The sequence below is a fragment of the Manis pentadactyla genome, chromosome 13, assembly GCF_030020395.1.
Source record: "Manis pentadactyla isolate mManPen7 chromosome 13, mManPen7.hap1, whole genome shotgun sequence".
Lineage (NCBI taxonomy): Eukaryota > Metazoa > Chordata > Mammalia > Pholidota > Manidae > Manis > Manis pentadactyla.
Genome location: NC_080031.1, coordinates 31,627,704 through 31,638,985, shown reverse-complemented (window position 1 = coordinate 31,638,985; position 11,282 = coordinate 31,627,704). Strand labels below are relative to the sequence as shown.

General features: G+C 31.7%; 1 non-coding gene across 1 annotated transcript; it reads right to left on the bottom strand.

Annotated features, from left to right (window-relative positions):
- Nucleotides 1-6,156: 6,156 nt before the first annotated feature.
- LOC118921180 (U6 spliceosomal RNA) lies at nt 6,157-6,259 on the bottom strand. The gene has a single exon (XR_005028225.1). It is a non-coding gene; the product is annotated as a U6 spliceosomal RNA (small nuclear RNA).
- Between the last annotated feature and the right edge of the window lie 5,023 nt (nt 6,260-11,282).

Below are 11,282 nucleotides of genomic sequence, written 5' to 3'. Positions count from 1 at the left end.
TTGAGTTCTGTGATTCTGCTGCTGTTTTGTTCCTTCAGTTTTTCCTTTGTTCTTATATTCCACAGATAAGTGAAATCATTTGGTATTTCTCTTTCTCCTCTTGCTTGTTTCACTGAGCATAATACCCTCCAGCTCCATCCATGTTGCTGCAAATGGTTGGATTTGCCCTTTTCTTATGGCTGAGTAGGAGTTTTCTTTATATATTCTAACCTTTAAGTCTTTTTAATGATTTTGCTTAATTTTGACAAAAACTTAGTGAAAAATATAAACTCTATTATTGAATCAGAAATAATTTCAATTTAATTGGCTGTCCATTCTCCTCATCCTCTTTCTTCTAAGATAGAAGATACATTAATGTTTTCTTGAATGTGTTTTTTTCCCCTAAAATCTGTATGCCTCTACCTTTAAATTGTATACTTCGAAAAGGTCCTTCTTTCCCCATTCTTATAATTTTATAAAAATTTTGAAGTGCCTGGATTGCCTTTATATTAAAGTAAAATATAAATTTTATGAAATAGGGCTATTCAAAACTGACAGCCATATAGTTGTTTGTAAGCTCTGTTGTCGGCTTATGAGGAGTTGGTTCTCACTGTGTCTCAAGGACTTACATGGGCTTCACTTTTATTATGTATGATTGACTGTGGGGCTTCACACTGTATAAAGTTGCTGCCACAGCTGCTCAAAATAGGTATAAATCAAGAGTGTTCACTCTTGGTGGCATGTAGCAGTGGGAGAATCTAATTTACACTGGAAGGCAGAATGTCCTTGCAGAGAAAGAGTCGCCCCAGGTGAAAAGCGGGAAGCAGCCCCAAGGGATCTACAGCACACTCTAGCCATGAGCGGTTCTCTCCTTTTCTTTGGCATTGGGGCCCGTCAGGATTTAAAGTAAGTGAATTTTCAATATATGTTCTCTACACTAATGTGTTACTCCTCCTCATATTCACTTAAAGAGTTACTCAAAGACATAATGGTCAGGCTTTTTTTTTAAACAATATGATAGAAATACAATTTACGCATATAAAATCACCCATTGTAAGTGTACAACATACATAATTTTATAGAGAGAGATGGAAGAACATTTTGGTAAAAGAGAGATCTTGGAGCGAAGTCAAGATAATGCTCCTCAGTGACGCCACCAACCCGATCTACTCATAGGGGAAGCTTTCACTGCATCCTTTGCTCAACTGTGTACCCCAACCTAGATTTTTGAAACTCTCTAAACTGAATAGCTACTATAATATTTATACTATTTATGTCACATTGTTGTCAGAATCAAATCATTTAATAAACACAGAGGTTCTTTAAGAATAGTGCTATCCAAATGCATTATTACAGCAAATAATTCTTTCATATGTTTTCCACTAGACAGCAGATAAACTAAATAACTTTACAAACAGAGGAAAGGTAGCATCTTGTGAGAAACCTTCAGAACTAAGCAGAAGAATATGAAAAGAATATGCCTATAAGAATGAAACAGGTCTAAGCAGGACATTTTAAAATACAGGCTCAGATATACAAAATCTCTATGAAACCACCTCAAGACACCTCTATGTTTTCCATCTGTGATCTCCAACTACTTATCTCTCCAGCCAGACATCAGACTGTTTTATATTGTCAGATTTTACAGCTCCCAGAGGTGTATTCTAGGATGTTTCCCTCAGATGTAGGAATTAAGGAATCATCACCAAATCTGTGATGATTCTGGAGGCATAGAAGTCTTTATGCTTTGCACACAGTATTAGATTGCTTTCTTGATTCTCTGTAATTGAAACAGAAATTAAGAAAAGCAGAACTTGTGATTCAATAATTTGAACTTACCTTTTTGATGCCGTTTCCTAGTAAGCATATGGTAAATGATTCAATGTGAGGGGTTCTCAACTGTTTTCAAACTTACAAATACTTTCAGACATACCCATATGATCTAAATCATGTGCTTTAAGTCTTCAAAACAAATGAAAAAAGCCATATTATTTAAACTCACACCATAACTTCTTTATGAATCACTGTATATACCCACAGGGATACTTCAAGGAAGCACCCAAGATGGTTTGGGAGTAAGGAGTAAACACCTAGGAGTTTGAAGAGACTGATTTACTTAGTGCAAATGGTTTTCATTTGCTGATAACATGGCTGGCAGAGCTTAGGAATTCTCATGTCCGCATCAGCTAGTTTACTCTCATATCTTAAGAGGGCGACAAACACACATGCATAATCAAGCCTCACTTTCTTTGAGTGTCTTGACCTGTGATACCACATCTTGGAAATATGGTTCATTAACACTGACCATCATAAATTTTGCAATATTTTGAAAAAGTTGATTTTTAATAAAAAAATTAAATGGATTATGAAGGGTAAAAGGTTTGTTTCTTTATCCTACATAATAAGGTAATTGATATAAATGAATATAGGGAAAATTTTAATTCATGTGCTACTATAACTATTTAAAATATTATTTGATAACAGTTTCTTTAAGAATTTAAAAATAGCATTTCTTAAATCATGTTTGAAAACTTGTCAGATACAGAAAAGGACAGAGAAAAAAGTAAAACCTGTTCATAACACCATCATTCGTGGGCAGCAACAATTAACTGCTACTTTAGTCTTCCAGTTTTTCTATCATATATGCTTTAGTTGTGTTGTGACTGTATAATTGGGTTTACATTTGTAATTATTTTTTCTCTTAAAAACATTAAAACTTCTTCTGTGACATTAAATATTTTCCTAAAACAGAAATTTGAATAAAATAGCATAAATATAATAAATTTTAATTTATTAGCTATAATGCAATATAATAAAAATTAACAGTAATTTATAAATTATAATCTATAAATTTATTTTACATTATATACAATTTATTAACAAATTTAAGTTTAATAAAGATAAATAAATAGTAATTAATAAAATAATTGTATGAATATCTCATAATACAATAGTGAATTCTCTATTTCTTATATATTATTTTTTTATTTAATAAACAATGCCATAACAGGTACAATTTTAGTTTAATCTTTGACAATTTGCTGGTTATAATATTAAAGTATAAATGATACAGTTATTTGATCAGTGAAATCACCCTTTAAGATTTTTAAATATATTTTCTTCAAATTTATCTCTAAAAAGTTTTTATTACTTTACAGTTCACCCAACTATGTAAAAAAAGGTCTCTTTTTATATATCTTTGCCAAATTTGAACACTATCACTTCTTTATTATTTGCTAATTTCTAGGTAAAAATATTAAAAAGCATCTCATTGTTGTGCTAAATTATATTTCTGTAGCTGAGTGGTTAATAACATTGTATAATGAAGTTGGTCAACCCTACATTTTTGATCCAGCACTACCACTAAGTAATTTGCCCTCTTCATGTATCAATTTTATCACCTGTCAGGAAGGTTTTACAATAATATTTACCACCTACATCTGCCATGATGTTTAAATGATATAATTTAATGTGGTACTTGGAATGCATTAAGGACTTAATAGAGATTATTTGTTATTGCTACAATTCTAAAACTGATTTGAACTTCTCTTTACATTCATTGAATGTTTATTTATTTGTGAATTACATGTCTATTTTTAAGACATTTAAAATTATGAGAATTTTCTTTTTTTAATCTGTAAAAGTTCTTTAGTTTTAAAGTATACTAACCTTTTCAATACCATATCTGGTGCAACCAGGTTATTTCTATTTGTCTTTATTCTTTTATTATGGTTTGTGATATTTTCTGAAATTCAGAATTTTCTAATTTTCTTTAGCAAAATTGAGTGAATTTTTCTTTGTTGATTATGCCTTCACTTGTACACTTACAAAGGTTTTTGCCACACTAAGATAATTAATATATATTAACATCAAACCAAGATATTTAATTAAAGAATTTTATGTACTAAGAAATCTGGGAGGCAGCAAGATGTCGTGACTGAGAAATTGCATAGATAGCATTTGAATTTCTGAAAAAATTCCCCAAATATTAAACTCTATGATACTGCTTGTGCATGGAAACAAAATATTAATCAAAACAAACACCAATGTCAACAGAATGGTAAAATTCAAGAATATTTTAATAGAAAATCCTAATAGAGATTAGGCCAAATGTCAAAAGATATGATGAAAGATTTATAAATAGGAAAAATGCATATTAAAATAAAGCTATATTTGAGTTTCAGGCTTCTATATTAAATTGTCTAAGTTGTGATCAACTTTAGTCTCTATAGTTAAAAATGATTGCTCTCCACTATGCTTGTATAGCTTAGAATACCTAGTAAGTCTTTTAACTGTTGTGTTTTTTATTTAGTGGTTCTAGTTCCTTTCTCTAAGAATATGTACTGAAAAAAGTTACTTTGTAATTTTTCTTTTTTATTAATTTTTATTTTGACAAACAAGCCTCTAAAACAATTATTCATGGTACATTTTATTTATTTTTTCCCTTGTGTATATTGGACATCAGGAAATATGTTTCTTTCTAGTTACTGGTCATAGATTCAACAATTCTAGAGAAACATTTCAGAAAATACTACAGCAGACCTCAAGAGATTGCTGGTTCATTATTGTCATCATTTCTGAATCACAGTGTCCGACCTAGATCTTCAAACATTCTATTTTAGTTTGGTCCCAAGATACTACATAGAAATTAATTTTCTTATGGTCCTAAGCAGGAGGACTCAAATATAATCTTTTCTTTCTTATTTTTCTAAATATACTATACAAATTTAAGAGGAAAAAAATCATTTTATTCTATTATAGTATCCTTAATGAAATGATTTTTTATGATTATTAGGCGACATTTTATGTGAATACTATTCCACAGATATTACTGCCCAAGGTCAGATGAGAGCATATATTATTTGGAAAGAAATTAGATCCATCTCTTTTAATCACAAAGTCTTCTTGGGATTATTGTTGGGTAGTTAGTAAGGTAATAACCTTTCTTTCTCTCTATATATATAGATCTAAGGTAATGAGATAGTTAGACTGAAATAAAATAATCATGGTAGTATTAAAGCACTAACAGATTTACTTAGAAAAAATAACCATTTTTCAGCTAAGGAAATCATAATAGCCAGATAATTTTGCATGCTATAATGTCAGTACTTTTTAAGTTTTTACATGTATGAATCATTTAATCTTCACAACAGTTCCATGATATATTTAGTAATGTTATCTCCAATTTATAGACAAAAACAACAATGAAAAACACAGGGTAAAATTAGCAGTGGCTGGTATCCAATACAAAATTACTAAGTGTAATAAGAAACAAGAAAATACAATACATAATAAAAATTGTCAAAAGAAACAGCCTCTAAAAAAATATCAGATTATAGAATAGGTAAAAGCAGCACAATGATTATTATAATTCATTCAGTATGTGGAAGAAGAAAATTTGAACATGATAAGCTGAGAAGCAGAAGATACCAGAAAGGCCTAATTCAAACTTGTAGAGTTGAAAGCAATGTCTGAGAAGAAATATAAAGGGTATGAGATTAACAGTGTTTAAACATTGTAGAAGTAAGGATTAGAGGTACAGGAATAAAACTGTCTAAAATGAAATACACAGAGAAAAAGAAAAACCGAGGAAAAGATTAACAGAGATTCAGCGAGCTGTGGGACAATTTCAAGAAACCTTATATATCTGGGATTTGAGTGCCTAAAGAGGAGGAAACAGAAACAAAATATATTTGCAAAAAGTAATGTCCAATATTTTTCCCAAATTTGATAGAAACTATAGACATGGAGATCCAAGAAACTCAGTGAACCTCAAAACCCAAGGAAAATTAAGAAAACTATATCACAACACATTGTAATCAATTTACTCAATTCTAGTCATAAGAAATTCATAAAAACAGCCAGAGAAAAAGGTATAGTAGGTGGAAAAGAAATGATAGCAGATTTCTTGTCAGAAGATTGTAAAGCATAGTTAGTGGAGGCATATCTTCAATGTGCTTAAACAATGCTGTCAAACTATAATTCTATATCAAGGAAAAGATTTTTCAAAAATATAACTAAAATAATACCTGTAGACATAGAAGCTGAAATAATTCATCACCAGCAGATCTGCACTATAAAATATGATAAAGGAGGGGAAAATAATGGCCCACATAAATGAAGAATACCTATAATGGTAACTGTTGGTAAATATAAAAGACTTCTTTCATTGTTTTTTAAAATATGGAATGCTTCACAAATCTGTATGTCATCCTTGCATAAAGACCATGCTAATCTTCTCTGTACTGTTCCAATATTAGTATATGTACTGCCTGAGTACAAAAGATTTCTTTCGTGCTTAAAAATTTTAAAAGATAACTGATTGCTTAAAGAAAAATAGTAACACTATATTGTTGAGTTTATAACATATGTACAATTAAAATTTGATAATACCACAGAAGCTAGAATGGAAGAAACAGAAGTACATTATAAATATAAGATTTTTACACTGTACATGAAATGGTATAATATCAATTGAAATTAAACTAGCATAAAGTAGAGATGTATAGTATAAACATTAAATCAACAACTGTATAACAATTTTTACACTGTACATAAAATGGTATAATATCAATTTAAATTAAACTAGAATAAGGTAGAGATATATAGTATAAACATTAAATCAACAAATGTATAACAAAGAGTTATAGCTAATAAACCAACAAAGGAGATAAAAGGAAAGCATATAGAATAATCAAGTACTCCAAGGGAAGGTAGGAAAAAGGAAAAAATGTATTTTAAAGATTGGACATATAGAAAAGAAACAGCAGGACAGTATATTTAAACTGAACCATATGAAAAATCCTATTAAACATAAATGATCTAAATGCTCCAATTAGAAGACAAAGATTATGAATGTTTAACTGATATGGAAATGTATCTTTTTAAAAAATGACAAAAAAAGAATATTCTTACTTTTCCTGGGCAGTTCAGACTAAAAATAAAAACTAATTGGTACTAATTAAGCAAGATATGTATCTGTGGTGGCAGCTGCCAAGCTTTGGCAATCCAGCAAGATCTGTCAGAGCCTCGGTAGAGTAAGTAAGTAAGTGTTCATGGGATGTCAAAGATGAGGGTGGTTAAGTGTAGGATGTTAGAGGCCAAGGGGGTCAATGAAGTTTCCACTCATGAGAGTAACAGTGGAGGCCCAGCATGGGGTGTCACAGCGTAGCATGATGAAGAGGGCATGGTGGGCACCTTATTACAGTGCTAAAGTTCAGGCAGGATGAGGAAGGCAACCAAATGAGACAATGGTGGCAGCCCAGTGTAGGGTATCTGAGCTGGAGTAGGGCAAGTATTGTGTCTGTATACCCACAAAATTAGTTATTAATATCTGAATTGATCAATTAAAGTAAAAATGTTGAGGTAGGGGGGCAGGTTTTTCATTGTTGGAGAAAAAGGAGACAAACATAGAAAAAGAAAAACTAGAATGAGCCTTATGGTTCTGAATGAATTGGAGATGTATAGTGAACATACGTTTCTTACTGGATAAATGATATAGATAGACACATATAGGTACTGATACAGGTATGGAAATAGGCTAGCTCTGTCAAACTGGACCTAAAATGACTCTACATTAATAGCAATGAGCAAATACAGTCTCCAGATTTTTTCTAAATATTACTCATAAAATGAACCACAAAATTTCTTACAAAAAGTACAGTAAATTCACAGGATAGGATATTATGTGACCATTACAAGTCATGATTTTTAAAATAGATAAAAGAGAAAAATTCATGATACATGCTTAGTTTTTTTAAATATGGTAAAAAGCAGTATCATTAGAAAATATGCATATATAGAAGGGAAGACTGACAGATGTTACCAATAGTGTATTTTTCTTCCTTATTTTGTAAGTATTTTTTAGATACTCTACAATGGGTTTATTACAAATAAAATCAGAAAAATAATAGAAATATTTTAAATAAAAATTGTCATAAACCTTTTGAGAAATTAAACAGAATAAAATGTAGATTAAGCAGAGCAAGAGATTTAGAATTTAAGTTCATTGGCATGTAGGGGAAGGGAATAAATATACAGTGAAAAGAGGCTGGATATAGGACTGGAGAGAGTGACTACATTAAAGCTCAGGTCCTGTTGTAAATCTTTTCTGAATATCTTGATTTGAAATCAGGGATAAAATATAAGTGCTGACATATGGTTCTTTACAGTTGCATATCAACTTTGTAACTGTTTGTGATCAATCCAATCTCAATTTGTATATGCAATTAGTGTTTCATTGTTTTATAACATTTTTTCTAATTATCAAAGAGTACATGAACTAAACATACACACATGCACGCACTCCATGTCAAAAATTTTGCATTATAAACAAGAGTAAATACGAAATAACCAGTGATATCTAAATAAAGACCATGACTGTATTAGAATTAAGGGATATATGGTTGCATGAAGCCTAATGCTATAGTTTCGAGCAGGGTTCACTTGAACAATATTGATACTATCAACCAGCCTAACAAGGTTAAGCCTTCCCTCCATTAAAGCCAGTTAGAATGATTGATCTTAGTTGATTTTCTTTGCCTCTATTATTTGGCTCTGCACAGAGTTGGATAGACAGGTTTACAGTTAATATTTTCAGAAGTCTCTTACTGAGGTGAGACGTGTATCATTTCTAATTGTACCTGCGGGAGGAGGTCATCAAGAAGACATCACCACCAGTTGACATGCCAGCGGGGTCAGGGCAGTTGGAGGCTTCCCATCCCCTCCCCTGTCCTTCGAATGTGTGTTCCTCTTGTCTTCCCTACTCTCAGAAGCTGCTTCAAGGATACAGCCTTGAAATAGAAATGTGGTATTGAGGTTATCTGGACTGCATACGACAAAACCCAGTTAAATTCTTCTGTGTACAGGGGACTGGTTTAAAACCAAGAGCACCCCAATTCCCCTCCTGGACCCTCACATCTTGTTCTTCACATGTGAGGCTCACCCTGTCCTGCACTTTTGAACCTTCCCCATGTATAGTTTGTCTACTATGGATTTTCTTATTTTGCTCAAATAAAATGCCTTTTGGGGTAGAAAAAGAGGTTGAAGTGGCCATAAACACCATTAGGACAGCTCTCCTATCTCAAACTAAATATTTCAGATAGTAGCCTTCTTTTTTTAAGCTGATTGAGATACAACTAATTGTGGAATAAATTAATCATAGAAAATTAGAATTGCAACTTTCCCCAAACAGAATGCACCATTGAAATATACTTACTGAATCATCTATGCACTGTTTTAAGCCCTACATGTAAAATTTAAAAAATCAGACACAATTGCTATCTTCAAGAATTTCAAAGTCTAGTCATATGAATGTATTAGTAAATAGGCTACTATAACTCAAGTCTGTTAAACCCTAAGATAGGATGCTTTGGTAGTATATGGGAAGATTTCCTAGTGACTTCCATCATCTTTGATGATTCTTAAGATTTAGACCAGAAAGGACTGAGTATGAGCAATCAAAATAAGAACTAAGAAATTTTTATCAGGTAAAGGGAAAATCATGTACAAAAATTGAGGATGAGAGTAAATAAGGAAAAATTTTAAATATGTTTCTATAGTTAGAAATGAAAGATGAGGTATAGGCAGAAAACATTAGGTATGCTGGTGAAATGTATGAGTTATTTATCCCAGGGATAGGGACAATGGAAAGCCATGTAAGAATATTAAACAGAGGAGTTATTTTGCCAGATTTGTGATTAAGAAAGATGACCTGTGGAATGGACAGCAGATTGAATAATATATGTAAAACCACAGTTGCCCATGCTAGCAGGTGTAGGTCGAAATTTCTGAACCTTAAGATTGGATACAATAGGAATGCAGAGTTAAGAACCAAAGTACAAATGAAATGGATTCAATTAGCCCTTTCTCTTTTTAGCCCTTTCCTTTCCTGTCAACGTCTCTTTCTCCTTCATGACAGTTACTTTTATGTGACTATATTCAAATGTAGGGTAGAATAATTACTAATGTGAGCCAAGGAGAAAGGAAGAATTAGAGAAAAAACAATTAAACATAAAGAAGAAAAATATTTTCTTATCTGTCCTGGAAGAACTGGCCTTCCCTGGAATAAAGAAAATAACTTAGGGAAAGCATTTTCTGTCACTTCAAGGAAAGATACACCCTGCTCCCTGATTCCCTAATCATCCAGTTAAAAAGAGAAATAATCTTGATATTGGGTCTTCACAAATATGCTGTAGGTGCTTGAGGACATGATTCCTGTAATCTTTTGCTTCCATAATCTTATAATTATTTTGGAGGGCACAAATATATATAGCAACAGGAGAAAAATATGAGATAATTTTGAATATCAGAATCAAGAGATAGAAAATAGGCTAAGTATTTCAAAAGATTAAAAAGTATGACCTTCTCTCTACATTATCTGAAAACTTAACATTCTCCTCCACTACCTCTTTTCAAAATTTATGACTCACATGCCAAGTTAGTTTTAAAAGCTGTATCTTGCAGAGTGATACTCTCACTGAGTTCAGGAACCTATCTTGGAAATTACCTATAAGCAATTTTAAAGTAAATAGAGTGCACATTTATTAGTAAGAGGTAAGTATATAACGTTACTCCAAGTATTGCCACAATATTTTGTCCATTGAAATCAAAAGTCCTTAGAAGTAAATCTGGAGTCATTTAATCCTATTTCTATACCTTCATCTATGTTATAGTTATTATGCATGAAAATATCCTGATAAATTTGGATATAAAAGAAAACTATTTTCTTCTGATAATTAAACTTTAAAAAATTATAAAATATAATAGTGCAAAGGTATGAAATGTGATAGTAAAGAACAACTCTGAAGCCTAAGAGACTTGGTAACTAAAATGAATGTAAATACACATTCAAGGAACACTATTTCTGAACAGACACTGAAACAACAAAGAAGAGTCACAGAAACAGCAGGTGGAAGTACCCATTTCTCTCCTTCCTGGGAGAGGGACCCTTAGTCAAATGATGACAAGTATTTAGTGGTGATGCAGAGCATGGTAACCAGTGGATTGTTAATACCCTTATCCATAAGTGAGAGCATTTCTTCTGCAAACTGGAATTATTAGCTTGATGACACTACCCTGGATTTATCTGATTTCCCTTAGCTAATTCTGTTTTGACTTAGCAATCTTCTCATTATAGGTTGGGCCAGCTAACTGAAAGAAAATGGCCTTGCTATATGAATACAAATATTCTCTTTCTTATAGAAGTTGTATAACTCGTGAGGAAATTGATATCTTGGACTTATATTATGGCTTCTTAAGCTTAACTAACATCTCTATTGATAATGGGCATCCCTTAAACTAAG